The 14,798-nt window shown below is 42.4% G+C and overlaps 1 protein-coding gene across 1 annotated transcript in view; it reads left to right on the forward strand.

Annotated features, from left to right (window-relative positions):
* The first annotated feature begins 291 nt into the window (after positions 1-291).
* Positions 292-14,798, forward strand: part of LOC146867001 (uncharacterized) — a 171,857-nt gene continuing 157,350 nt past the window's right edge. Inside the window, exons 1-2 of the mRNA XM_085614766.1 lie at positions 292-367; positions 5,886-5,963. The gene's annotated coding sequence lies outside the window, so the exon portion shown is untranslated. The remainder of the gene's footprint in view (positions 368-5,885; positions 5,964-14,798) is intronic.

Genomic DNA, 14,798 nt, shown 5'->3' on the forward strand with positions numbered 1-14,798 from the left:
TCTTGTATAAATCACAACGATAATAACACACACACCACAATATCTAAAACGGTCCTAACACTCTTGTAGATTTTACAGTAAACAAAAAATAAAATGGTATGCTTAAATAATAATCGGCAAAATTCTATTGTCCTTAATGTAGTAGCTGAATTCTTCCTTGAGCAAACTGTTCCTTTCAAATCCGAAAGTTTCCAAAAATTGTTTTGTTTTTCTTTAAAAGTGCCTTTCTTGCGTAGGACGCCTTAAATACTAAAATGTACTTATCTCCTTCTTTTTGTTTCCTTTGAAGGTCCTGCCGTTGTGGGAAAAGAAGACATCAAAAGCGGAAGACCGGAGCTGTTGAAATCTGCCCTTTGAAGATGTCCAGGTAAGTGTTGCAAATTTCCTTGCAGGAGGATCTCAGACGCGATCCTTCGCATGAGACAAACGGAAGGCAAAGCGCCTTCCAGAACGCTGGGTGCGGTTTAAATAGGCAACCGCACCCAAGCGCTCATACGCTCCGTCAGCAGACACGCTCCGTCACGTAGTTAAATGCTTGTGACAAAAAATATCTGGCAACCAAATACTTGCGAAGTAAAAACATTCGCACAATCATAGTTTTACCAGTAACATTTGTCAAAGTGCATAATTCTCAAATATGTTTACATAACACACCATACATTATACACTATGGAAGTGCTGGAGCACGGGAAAGTGGTGGGTCTTTTAACAATCAGAAAATCACGTAGATTAATCTACACATGGGGTTGTGGGACCAGCCCTACAACCCCAGTTGTCTTTTCTTGACAGTACACCCCTCTCAAGATCCCCCCTAAAATTCTTGCAATCGGTTTGGGTTTTTTGGGACATCGAGTATGGAAAGCTTTGATTAATCTGGGTGCATTTTTTAGATGCGTTAATGGCTCCCAGGTTCGTTCTTCTGGGCCATACCCCTTCCAGTCGATCAAATAGAAAAGTTTTCCACGAACTCTTTTGGAGTCTAAGATTGCTTTGACTTCAAATTCTGGATGTCCTTCAGTGATAATCGGAGGAGGGGGTCGAATAGTGCGAGTCTCTGGATGGTATGGTTTTATTAATGACACATGAAAGACTGGATGACATCGGTATGTAGAAGGAAGAGTTAACTTTACACAAACTGGGTTAATTACCTTTTCTACTGGAAAGGGCCCTCTAAACCTTGGATTGAACTTCTTGTTTCCTTTTATTCTTAAGTTTCTTGTATTTAACCATACTTTATCTCCTTCTGAATAGGAAGGTTGAACGGTTCGATGTTTATCAGCAGAATCCTTTTGGTTTTCTTTTGCTTTTGCCAAGTGGTACTGCGCTTCCAAATGAATGGAGATTAATTTTGAGATATAGTCATGTATTGATGGTACATTATCTGAGACTGTTATATCATCAGGAATATTTTTGGGGTGAAATCCATCATTACAAAAAAATGGAGACATTTTAAGAGAAGAATGTTCTGCATTATTGTATGCGAATTCTAGAGCACTTAACAAATCAGACCAGTCTTCATCACAAGTGGTTAAGGTACATCGAAGAAGTTGCTCTATGGTTTGATTTGTGCGTTCAGTTAATCCATCAGTTTGTGGATGATAACTTGAGGATAATCGCACTTCCATGTTCAATAATGTACTCAACTCTTGCCAAACGTGGGAGATAAACTGGGAACCCCTATCGGAAATGACCACTGACGGGATTCCATGCAGTCGTATTACATTAGACATAAGAACTTGTGCTTATTCCATGGCAGTCAGTCATTTATTTAATGGAATAAAATGAGCCATACGAGAAAATTGGTCTACAACCGTCAGAATAGTGGGAAAACCCTTTTTTGACGGAGGAATCTCAACCACAAAATCTAAGGAAATAGTATGACACGGTTGAGGTGGAACCGGTAAAGGTCTTAAAAGGCCGCTTGGTGCTTGATGAGATGATTTATTTTGACAACAGACACTACAAGTTTCAACAAAAGTTTGTATATCTTTGAACATGGAAGGCCACCAAAATTTTCTCTTAATGAGTTCATAAGTCTTAGTAACCCCAGGATGAGCTGACAAAAGGGTTTCGTGATGTTGGCGCATAACAGATTGTCGAATGTCAAAGGAAGGTACCATAAGCTGATCATGTACGAACAGAAGCTTATCTCTTTCTTGTGCAAATGGATATTCTTTTTTCCATTCTTCCACATCTTTTAATTCTAAAGCCTTTTTACATCTGACAAACTAGCTTGAAAACATGTTGCAGGCAGTACTGGTTTTACAATAATATTATTATCAGATTCGTTTTCTCCAATTCGGGATCTTCTGATTCTCTCTCCCTGGTCGATATGTGATTATAAAATTATGATCATTGAAAAACAAGGACCATCGTAATTGTCTGGCAGATAACGCTTTAACTGATCGTAAAGCTTGTAAATTTCGATGGTCAGTATATATGGTAACTGGATGACGTGCACCTAACAAGTAATGGCGCCATTCCTCAAAAACTGCTTTGATTGCTAACAATTCCTTGTCTGCTATGGCATAATTTTGTTCGGCTGATGATAACTTTTTGAATAATACGCTATATGGTGCATTTGTCCAGACTCTTTATCACGTTGAGATAACACACCTCCTAGAGCGAACTGAGAAGCATCTGCTTCAACTATAAAAGGTTGTGTAGAATCTGGGTGACAAAAAATTGGTGCTGTGGTAAATTTAGTCTTTAATTCTTGGAAAGCCCTTTCGGCCAATTCTGACCATTCAAATTGTACTCCTTTTCGTAAGAGTTTAGTTATGGGAGTAATAATTTGAGAGAAGTTCTGAATGAATCGACGATAAAAATTTGCAAATCCTAGGAAACTTTGCACCTGTTTAACTGAAGTTGGACTGGGCCAGGAACTTACTGCCTCGATTTTTTTTTGGATACATTTTTATGCCAGAAGGACTAATAATTATATAACCTAAAAAGTCCACCTTTGAGACATGAAACCAACTTTTTTCCAGTTTCACATATAAGGAATTGGTAGGCAATTTTTGAAGAATGGCACAAACTTGTTTTACATGCTCTTCTTTTGAGTTTGAATAAATGAGTATGTCATCGATATATACGACACAACAAACATCTCTGAACTCATGTAACACTTCATTTATAAAAAACTGGAAAGCAGCAGGAGCATTACAGAGTCCGAAGGGCATAACTTGATATAAAAAAAGGCCAAATTTTGTGCGAAACGCAGTTTTCCACTCATCACCCTTTCGAACTCTCACAAGATGGTAATCTCCGCGCAAGTCCAATTTAGTATAAATGGTTGCCTGTTTTACTTGGTCCAACAATGTAGGGATAAGAGGTAATGGATACCTATTCTTGATTGTGATGTTATTCAGTACTCTGTAGTCTATGCACACGCTTAACTCTCCCCCCTTCTTTGGTATAAAAAAAAGAGATGAGGAGACTGGTGATTTAGAATGTCGAATGAAGCCATTAGCTAAATATTGATCTAAATAAGTTCGTAAATGTTCATTCTCTTTTTCCGTAAGAGCATATATTCTACTGCATGGAAAGGTGGCTCCCGGAATTAGATCTATCCTACAATCAAAATCCCTATGAGGAGGGAGAGTATTTGCTTTTCCTTTGTCAAAGACATTAGTGAGATCAGAATATTCAGATGGAACTCCTTCAAGAAGTAAAATGCTAGATGATTCATTTGAAATATCGAATCCTTGCACAACATCTTCTTTACTATTTTCCATAAAACAATGGTTAAGACACTGAGTAGTCAATAAAATTCCCAGTGGCTCCAGAATCAATAAGTGCATCAATGTCCCATTAACACCCAGGATTGGATAAGGCTGTTAATTTCATCTTAATGCACAAATGACGGCACCCAAATGGTGGCACAGTAGAGGCCAAGCTAGAGTAAGCACTCGACAAATCGACCTCGTCTTTTATCGAGTGTTCTAGTTTTCCGGCTGCATTTGAGTTAGTGCGAAGTCTGAAGCCTTTTGTTTAGGTTTATTCGGACGAGTAGGGCACTCTTTAACGAAATGCCCTGTTTTGCCAAAATAGAGGCATTGATTCAATTTCCGCCTTTTTTCTTTTTCTTCTCTAGAAAGGGGTCCTCGAATGGTGCCTACCTGCAAAGGTTCTACAGGATCTACTTTGGTAGGGACTTCTCTAATTGCTGCTGTTTTGTCTTTAAATAGTATTAACTTATGATCTGATTTCCCTCATTCTCCTCTTCTTTCAGACAATCTATGGTTTAATTTTACTACCAGATCTATGAATTCGTTAATATCCTCTGGGGGTTCAAGAATTTGCATTACCATGTCCTTTAGTTCTTCCTTCAACCCTCTATAAAAGAGAGAGACTCTTTTATCTTCCGGCCACTTTGCTTCAAGCACAAGCCGATTGAATACAGAAATATAATGGAGTAAATCAGAAGAATCCTGTCTTAAATTCAAGAGTTCATTATCAGCAGATTGAACAAAAACATGCTTTGCAAAAAGCTTTTTCATAGCATGTTCACATTTTTTTAAATTATATAAAATAGGATCGTCTCTTTCAACCAGAGGAACTGACCGAAGAGCAGTATCACCACCTAAATATGATAAAATAAAAGCTACTTTTGAAGAGTCATCAGGAAATGCGGTTGTTTTGGCCAAAAAGTGCAAATGGCATTGATTCATAAAGATAGATTTATTACTGTCACCATAAAATCTCTCAGGTTGCGCAAGAGGTATAGGAACCGGGGTGACAACTTGAATATGAGTTGGGGTACCTGTGGAAGAAGTGGCAGAGTCTGTAAATGATTTTTGAAACTTTGCAGGCTTAAGAACAGGTTTCTGCTGCAATGCACCTTGAAGTACAGATAAATCTCTGCGTAAAGCAGCATTTTCTGATTTTATTTCACTTAACATGGCAGCTATGTCTTGTAGCGAAATTTGTGAGGTGAGGTCCATTGCATCCAGGCGAAATATTTTTTCGTGGGCTTTGCCTTATGTCAAGTAACTACGTCGTCTCTTACCTTTAAGGTGTTTTCGGAGACGTAGTGAATTTCGCAGAGACGCAAGGGACCAACTTCCCTAATTACTAATTTAAAACTTGTAATTTTTTGTACATATTACAAGATAAAAGTTAGAAATCCGGGAGGAGGGCCGGATACTGGACGTGATGACGTGTTCAGTTGTCGACCTGCCAAAATAATAAAACATTCAAGATTTCTACTATGTGATTCTTTTTTACTGATTTGTCATTTTATTCTTTCTAATTCTTTCTTTAGTGAAAACCATTAAAATTTGTTTATCAACATTGCCTACCTGCGAACAACACCTGTCGGGCCTACGTCCTGGTATTTTATTGTTTTCGCGTTGATGATAAGGGTAGATGTTAATCAGGCAGTTTTTGATGTTGTGGAGAAGTTAGGCAGTGTCTTGCAATAGTGTCTTTGTCCGTGTATTGCTGGAGCTAAAAAGACAAGCACAACATTAGATCTAAACCATATTATATATTCCTGGATTCTTTTGTATTTAGCCCCCTTTTCTACTTACTCGACTTTTATCTGGTATTGCATACAAAGTCACTCTGTTACTTCTGAGCCTGTTGGTATCCCTCTTGTATAAATCACAAAGATAATAACACATATACCACAATATCTAAAACGGTCCTAACACTCTTGTAGATTTTACAGTAAACAAAAAATAAAATGGTATGCTTAAATAATAATCGGCAAAATTCTATTGTCCTTAATGTAGTAGCTGAATTCTTCATTGAGCAAACTGTTCCTTTCAAATCCAAAGGTTTCCAAAAATTGTTTTGTTTGTCTTTAAAAGTGCCTTTCTTGCGTAGGGCACCTTAAATACTAAAATGTACTTATCTCCTTCCTTTTGTTTCCTTTGAAGGTCCTGCCGTCGTGGGAAAAGAAGACATCAAAAGCGGAAGACCGGAGCTGTTGAAATCTGCGCTTTGAAGATGTCCAGGTAAGTGTTGCAGATTTCCTTGCAGGAGGATCTCAGACGCGATCTTTCGCGTGAGACAAACGGAAGGCAAAGCGCCTTCCAGAACGCTGGGCGCGGTTTAAATAGGCAATAGCACCCAAGCGCTCATACGCTCCGTCAGCAGAAACGCTCACACGCTCCGTCACTAACTACGGGCGGTGCGAGCGGACTTCAGGCATCAAATGTTTATAGTTTCTTCAATCAGAAACGTGATAAATACCTCACAACAAAGTATGCTTATAATACGATGACAAATCAAAGCACAATGTATTAATTCCTTAAATGCTCGTGACACAAAATATCTGACAACCAAATACTCGCAAAGTAAAAACATTCGCACAATCATAGTTTTACCAGTAACATTTGTCAAAGTGCATAATTCTCAAATATGTTTACATAACACACCATACATTATACACTATGGAAGTGCTGGAGCACGGGAAAGGGGTGGGTCTTTTAATAATCAGAAAATCACGTAGATTAATCTACGCATGGGGTTGTGGGACCAGCCCTACAACCCCAGTTGTCTTTTCTTGACACCCGGTCTCTATAGTTTAAAACTCTCGCCAGTATTGGTGTTGCCGGTGCACCCGGACGCGGCCTGGGCCCCCGTGTCCGGTGTGCTCGCTCAATTAGAAACATTGCGGACAGGTCAGAGCCGAAGAGATCCAACATCATTGTCTCTATGTACTTCTCCATATTCTGGATGTCTGTTGATTCCGCAACACCCGTAATTCTGATGTTGTTCCTCCTCGACCGGGCTTCTAAATCCTCATTCTTTTGCCTTATAACGTGCAGTACTCCATCCTTTTCCCACAACTTCTTGTCCATCTCCATCTGTCCCTCTTCTGTCTCAGTCACTCTCGTTTCCAGAACACTCATGCGACCCTCTTGTTTGTCCATACGCTGAGTTATCCTGTCCATTCTCTCCGCTAGCGAGTCCATTTTAGAATCCAAACCTTGGAGGCTTGGTTTCAGGTCCCAAAACATCGCACAAATGTCCTCTAGGTGGGTGAGCAGCCCCCTCCTCGGTAGACTCCTGCTGACCAGTGTCTGTGTCAGCTGTTTTAGTGGACTTTTTTTTTATGTTATCCTGGGTTGGCGTGTGTCTGGTTTCCCCATCTCTGCAATCCGCGATGTCCTTGACAAAGAGAGGGTGGCAGATGTCTTATTGCGTTGCACTATGCACTTATGTCCAACACCCCGCTGCGAGAACCTCTTGACACCACGCCGCCGCCCGGGGGCTCCTTACTATCGCCGACACCACCACCTGTATGAGTCTTGCACCAGGAGTATGAGTGCTGGGACCACAAGATCCACCGCCCAGTAGTGCCCGAGAACTGGCACCAGCAAGTTAGCCCCCGACAGTCCCAACAATCGCCCCCAGTGCCCGGCCGCAGGCAGGGGCGCCAGAAGACACCGCTATGCCGAAGTTGATATTGCCACGTGGCACCCATGTCGGGATATGAGCAACGATCTGCTGACAGACAATATGGCGTGTGTGTAAGAAGCAGCTGCCTCCGTCTGATGGTGCAGCCCGCCACCTCTCGCAGCTAGCGCCCACCTGCCTTCATCGAATAGACGTCGTCGAGGCGTCCCACTGCAATTCCACACACAGGCAGTGGGTCCGGGTGTCAACGGCCACAGCAACGCCAGTCTGACCTTGATATATTGTCCTCAAAAGCTGCCCCCTTCGCTGAAACCGCCAGTCTCGCCACCGCAGCTCACAAGTCAGTACGAGGGCATCCGGGCTGAAGTGCAAGGCCCCAATTGTGCAACAGTTCTGCAGGATGATTCCTCACAGCCGCCTCAGCATTCGCGGATCGCACGACAACCAGGCCAGCAGACCCAATCGGCACCCAACAGATGGGGGCACGACTGGGAGGCCCCACGTATCGTGAGAGTGCCCTGGATCTGACATTTACTCTCCACTGCCGATCTGTTAATTATAGGGTCATCCTGGCAGCCGCCGGCGAGTGAGGGTTAGGGGTGGGCGGAAATTGCGTAGTCGCGCTACGCAAATCTCCGCGAAATGGTTAAAAATCTCCGCGAACACGCAGAAATTCAGCGAACGCGCGGAATTGCTTGTTCGCGATGCTTTTTACCTGTTCGCGACTGCTGTTTGCGTGCTCGGGGGGAAATATCTCGCGAACACGCATTTTGAGATCGCGAACAAGCAAAAATTCCGCGAAGCCGCGGAAAGCAGAATTTTGGGCAATTCCGCGTTGTCCGCGTAACGTGAAATTACCCAAATTCCGCAAATTCCGCGAGTCGAGCGGAATTTGCCGCCCAGGCCTAGTGAGGGTGCAGATTAATTTGGCGTGAATCCACAGGTGCCGCTCCGGCGGTAGCCGGTGCATGAATCGGCCTCCGGACACACGTACACACAGCCCACGCTGTCCTCAGGCATCCACTGAGACCCGGGCCACAGCCTGCCAGCGCATAAACTCACAGCGACATGTCTCAGCAGGGCGCAACATGAACCGGGACAGCACCTCTCCCGCTGGCACCCCGGTCCCGCCTCCTGAGCAGCGCCAACGGACAGGATGCGAACTTTAGTCCCCGGCTTCAGTGTGGCCGATCCGCTTTCATGCCTCCGCTCTCTGCAGCGTCACAGCTTGTCGACGGCCTCAACAGCACCCGGGTGCACTCCCCCGCACTGCCCGCTGTTACCGGTTGTGTTATCTCTCTGGGGGCACCCAGTTCCAGGCAGCTATAACGGATTTCTAACGGATTGTTGAAGCTCGGCCAGCGGAGCCATGCTAGTGTGCGGCCATTTCGCTGCACAGCGAAGCCAATCCCCCCAGCCACTAATTTTTTTATGAAAATGTAGAGCCTTGGTTTATCCTACACTTTGCGTTGTTTCAAAGTCACCAAAAGCGACATAAATTGGTGCAAAGTATTGATTCGGGATTTAGGGGCATATTATCAAGCACAGCGTTAAAATTATCGCCGCTTTAGCGGCAGAAAACTGCTGCTGAAGCGCCGATAATGGGCTTGATAATATGTCGGTGAGAATTTCAATAAAAGCCCATGTTGACACCAGAACATGGGCTTCTATTGGAATTCTAAAGGGCATATTATCAAGCCCATCATCGCCGCTTTAGCTGCAGTTTTCTGCCGCTAAAGCGACGATAATGTTAACGCCGTGTTTGATAATGTCCCCCATATTGTTTAAAAAATCGATTTTTTAATTAGTGTTATGTATTTTAGTATATATTTTAAATGTATGTGATGTATTTTTTGTATGAGAGTTGTTTGTTTTTTAATATGTGTTCAATTTTTTGTAGTTATCAATATTATTTTAATTACATTTTGCGTTTTTTAGTTCCGTAGCGGATTGTGGGTTTAAAGGGGATTAGGGTGGGAAGTAATTTAATTATAATAAATCAATGATTATTTTGTATTTATTAATATTTAATTGAGATTTTATAGTGTTAATTGTGGTAAGTAATTCATTATTGATTATTATAAATTGGATGTTAATCAATATTAATAATAAAAAAGAAAAGAAAACTTGACTACCTTTGCTAGGGCCGAAAATAGAGTCCGATAGAGACCAGTTTCGAGTTTTTCTGAAAATAACTGCCGGTGCTCAGAGCCTGCCCACTTAAAGCACTGCATCCATTCATCCTAAGCACTGCACCATCCAACCATCTTTCAATTCATTCAGACATTCCTATTGCATACATACATCTGTCCCTGCAGTTATTCTAAGTATCTATCAGCCCACTCGCCTATGGTAAACACTGTGCCATCCATCCAGTTATACGCCCATATTGTCATACATACATCTGTCCCAGAACCAATCCTACGCATCTATCAGCCCACCCGTGTATCCTAAGTACAGGTCCATGCATCCATTTATCCTTCCATTCATCCATATATCCATACATCCATCCATCTAGCTATCCATTCATCCATCTGGGCATCCATCCAGTCGCCCTTTATTCAACTATCCGTCCTTATTTTCGTGCACTCTCCGCCGCCGATCCTAAATACTGCGTATTACACTCATCCACCCAGCCTCTTAAGGGGCCAAAAAGGCTGGCGATAATCATTGAGAGGCAGATGAAGTTTCTGATAAAGAACAAGAAAGCTTTGAGTTGCTCTTTGTGGACCAGAGTTCACCACCCTTCTCTGGTGGTGTTTTAAACAAAGGTTGATGTAGGGAAAGAAATGTAAAGCAGCTTTTCAGTGTAAGACGTTAATTTAGAAAGATAACAGGGCATATTATCAAGAACGGCGTTAAAATTATTACCGCTTTAGCGGCAGGAAACTCCTGCTAAAGCGGCGATAATGGGCTTGATAATATGCCCTTGTCAATTCCCATAGCCGGCCAGGCTGTGGTGTGAAGCTGAGCTTCTATGGGAATTCACAAGGGCATATTATCAAGCTCATTATCGCCGCTTTAGCGGCAGTTTCCTGACGCTAAAGCGGCGATCATTTTAACGCCGTTTCTTGATAATATGCCCCTAAGTTTCTTGTTTTGCGCTGTAAAGTTGCTGAAAAGTAACGCAAAGTAGAGCCATGTGCTACTTTGCATCGATGGGGCATCCCAGGGGTGATACAAAAGCGTTAGCAGCTACCATCCAACCATCCACAGTTTTTGATAAAAAGTCCTATCTACTAACACTTGCACAAGGAAATGATGGTTCCTAGATGTAGGATCAAAGGAGAAAAGTTTTCTTTTCTCCAACCTTTTCTAACTTTACGTGTGCACTGTACTGTGCAGCGCAGGATGGCACAGTAGCAAATGCAGTGCAAGAACTTTCGTCCCCATGAACCTGGTCACCAGTAACATGTCTGGCTCTTGAGAGACCTACGCTCTAAATAATCCTGGATTTTTCCTGAGTCTAACCTTTCTTATCCACTGCAATGAAGCTCTGAATTGTTGCCAGGTTTCATGAAATTCGTGCATTTTGTATTATTTTTATTGATCATCGTGGGTGGTAGGACAGGAACTCTCATTGTATCCAGCAGGGGATCCTAAAGGGAACATAGATAGTAAGTCCTAAGACGTGATACTAATTGAGTGGGCACTGAGCAGTACATTTGGTCATGAATCGAAATTCTCCAATTTCTGTTTCATCAATTGAGCCAGACATTTTATTTGTTCCACATGCTGCCACCTGACAATGAGCTTGTGCCGCTGCATTTTATAGGAAATTGATGTATTCTTAAAGTCCTAAAGAAACATAAACTTTATCGGAATTTCTATTTTACCCAATGATGAGTAAGTCTACACTACGAAACCAGAGTCGGCTCTCTAAACCATTTCTATTATCCTGAAAACATTTGTCAAAATTCCATAACTGTCTCTTATCTAAGGTAGCAATGGGCTAAATTGCCATACTTAAAAGCCAGACGTTATCAGAGCTTCTGTTACAGAAAACATATGTGGCCCTAATACAGCAAAACTGCGTATGATTCTAAAAAACTTAAATGCACGATTACAACTCGTGAACGAAACTAAAATAAAATAATATCGCATGGTTAGATGACGTTTAGGGATGATAACTGACACAAAACATACACCTCAAAATGCAGCACCAAAACCTTAGTGTCGATCACCCAAGCATGGCATGTACTTCTCGTGTGCACAGGGTGGACTCCTCAAAGGACGTTTAAAGAAGTGGTGTGCGAAGTTGAACGTCTGAGATGTATACAGCTGCTGACGTATTTTTGTTTGAAAAAAAGAGGTCAAAAGGGGCACTGTGTTTTCTGTTGTCAGAGTGGCACCACACACATACACAGCTGCCAGAAATCCTATGGTCGAACTTTCGGCAGCAAGGGTTGTATTGAGGGGTGAGCAGCTGCTACTGTGATGCCCTCAATGCCACCACGCACATTATGGAAAGCCCCGACTGACAATGTGGGCGCAAAGTTCCCTGCAGCCTGAAGTCCTGCTCATTATGCGATACATCCGATACATCCGGCTGCTGAGAATCAGGCGTGTTAGGTAAATTCACTATAAATGTGCCTCGTCGTTGAACGTTTACCTTCCCAAATCAGCACATGGTGGCACTGAAATTTGGGAAACAAATCACAACAAATGTAACAAAGAAAGCCAGTTCTGGGACATCATAAAAATAAAACATAAGAACATGCCCACCAGTTTATTCCTCTTAAAGCATTTACCATAAAAACGTATCTCTGGATACTGTAAAGCCATCCACCTGAGTGGTGAAAAGGTCTTCTTGCTCAAATTCTTGCTGACAATTGAGTCTAAACTGCTTTATGACAAGTTGTGTCATGACCGTCCTGGGTCTGTCATGCTAAATTTTAGATATGGTGAATATTCAGACAACATTTGTGCAGGGTTTGTCACCTGCGCCCTTTGCCATTCGCTGAGCTGCCCTAATGTTGCATTGCTTGTAGCTGCACCTCGCTTTAAGTTCAACCCCCAGGATGATGTTGCAAACACTGAAGTTCGAGAGTTTAATGGCTCAGCCAAAGCATTCAGAGACTAATGAGTTATAGATGTTACTTTAACCCCTTCCCCGCTCCGTCATGAGCCACGGTTGCCGTGTGCTCATGACGGAGCGGTTCCGTCATGCCACGACCGTTGGCGGCCGCTCCGCCTACGCGGCGCTGTTTCCCCGCCTGTGCGGGGGGACAACGCAACTGGGCGGAGTCATGACGGAACCGCTCTGTCATGAGCACAGCTCAACCGTGGCTCATGACGGAGTGGCTCCGTCATGAGCACAGCGCCACCGCGCTGCCCCCCCCACACCCCCCAGCGCTGCGGCGGAATTCCCGCCGCAGCGAAGGGGTTAATTAATATATGAGGTTTTGTTGGCTTCAGAAAACTACTCACATTCTAAGGGGCTCTCCTGAATTATAAAATGTATATTGTAAATTATCTTGACACCCCCCCCCCCCCCCACACACACATACTCCACCTCTCTCCATTTTAAGGGCTCATCACTTCTTGGTTCAGAAAGATAAGCTTAGTCACAGAGATATCAGACCTATCATATTTTTGTCCCTTTTTCCCCTTTCCCCATCATTCTGGGTAGCAACATAATGAATCATGTCTGGTAGCCTTCGCAACTACTCACTGTGACGACTTCTATTCATACATAGAATCGTCCTTGAGTTTTCATTGATTATCCTAATTGTGATTACACTTTAATTTTGCAAATCATTAGGCTTTTTTGATTTTTCCCTTTCATCATTTACTTGAAACAAGATGACTAGTATTCAGCTACCACTCAAAGCCAGTATATAATACCTCTAACCTCAACCACAAATATTACACAACACAACACAGAAAGGTCCACCCACATCACGAATTGTGCAACTCCAAGAATAATCCTTACACCCTCCTTCTATTCAGTTCAGTTCTACAAATCCAACAACAACAATAAAGCTCAGAAAAAACATATCAATAGAAAATAGACCAACTACTGGGGGACAAGACACGTCATCATGCACCATACACACCAACCTCTCAAATTGATGCTCTTGATTTTTCAACTCCACTTTTTACATGGAAGGTAATCCACACCCTCTACCATTCAAGATAGTGTTTCAGCAGACAATCTGCTAATGATGCCATAAAGCCCTGGCCTACCTTCTCCAACTATAATCCAGCCTCCTTTCTCGAATCTCCACATTTAACATTTTGTATTCTTTCCTGATTTTATTATGCACAAAGCACAAAGTAAGAACAAATGATGACTCTGCAACTCGAATTTTGTACCTGGAACACAACCACAGTCACACATCAAACAACTTCTTAAACCCACTGTAACACGCGTCACTTAACATGCAGCTAACTGAATGCCCACTGATTTGAATTGGAACACCCTAGACTATGCCCCATGCGGCATATAGATAGTTTCAGGAAAAATAAGGATGATAAGCCTTCAACAGGGACTAAATAGATGAATCCACAACTAGAACCACTGGACCAAAAACACACCTTCGTAAAATCAGAGCATCTTGAAGGACAAGTTGGAAAATACATAGAGGGCAGGAATAGCCCATTCCCTTATGGCATTATTCCACAATCTGACCTCAGTTGAACACGAGTACGATTGGCACCACAGCCACATCTGTAAATATGATCATAAATAACATATAAAATAAATACATAAAGTTTGTGTCTTTAAGAACCTAATTCTCTTCTCTTATATGCTGAAACACATAAGAGGATTGTGTGGGGTACCATCGCACACAAAGATAGTTAGTCTTAAAAAATCAAAACACACACTCCCACACACACAAACACACCCTACTCAAAGCTACTTTGAGGAAGACACAAGAACTTAAAGGCTTAACTCTCACTCTTGACGCAGTGCAATTACACAAGCATGTGAGAGGAAAAAAGTACCCATATATATCTTAGTATGCATGTGGAATGTGTATAGCGGTGATCTAGCGGCAAGGCACTGTACTGGATTAAATGCACAGATACAGGCAACAAGAGATTGGAGACATAGCAGGGTTCTGAGAGTGGAAATATACTATTACCTGATGGAGACCAGGTGATGTTTAAAGCAGTGTGTTTTCAGGAAAGTGCTGAGTTGGGGCAGTCCTGATGGATTCAGGAATGTAGTTGCAGATTCTGAGCTCAAAGAAGGAGAAGGACTTTTGGTCTTATTTTTTCTTTTTGCATTTCTTTGCCTTCAGAGTGATGGTGTTCTGAATGCAAGTGTGTGGAAAGCTACCTGGATGTGGATGTGTCAGGCTTTGTGGATAACAGAGCTAGTATTGGTTATGAGGCTGGTCAGCACGGGGAGCAAGTGGAGGTGATATGATCATGTTTCTTCAAGCGATTGATGAAAGGTGTTATTATGGCATGACAAA

The sequence above is a fragment of the Triturus cristatus genome, chromosome 1_2 (genome assembly GCF_964204655.1).
Source record: "Triturus cristatus chromosome 1_2, aTriCri1.1, whole genome shotgun sequence".
Lineage (NCBI taxonomy): Eukaryota > Metazoa > Chordata > Amphibia > Caudata > Salamandridae > Triturus > Triturus cristatus.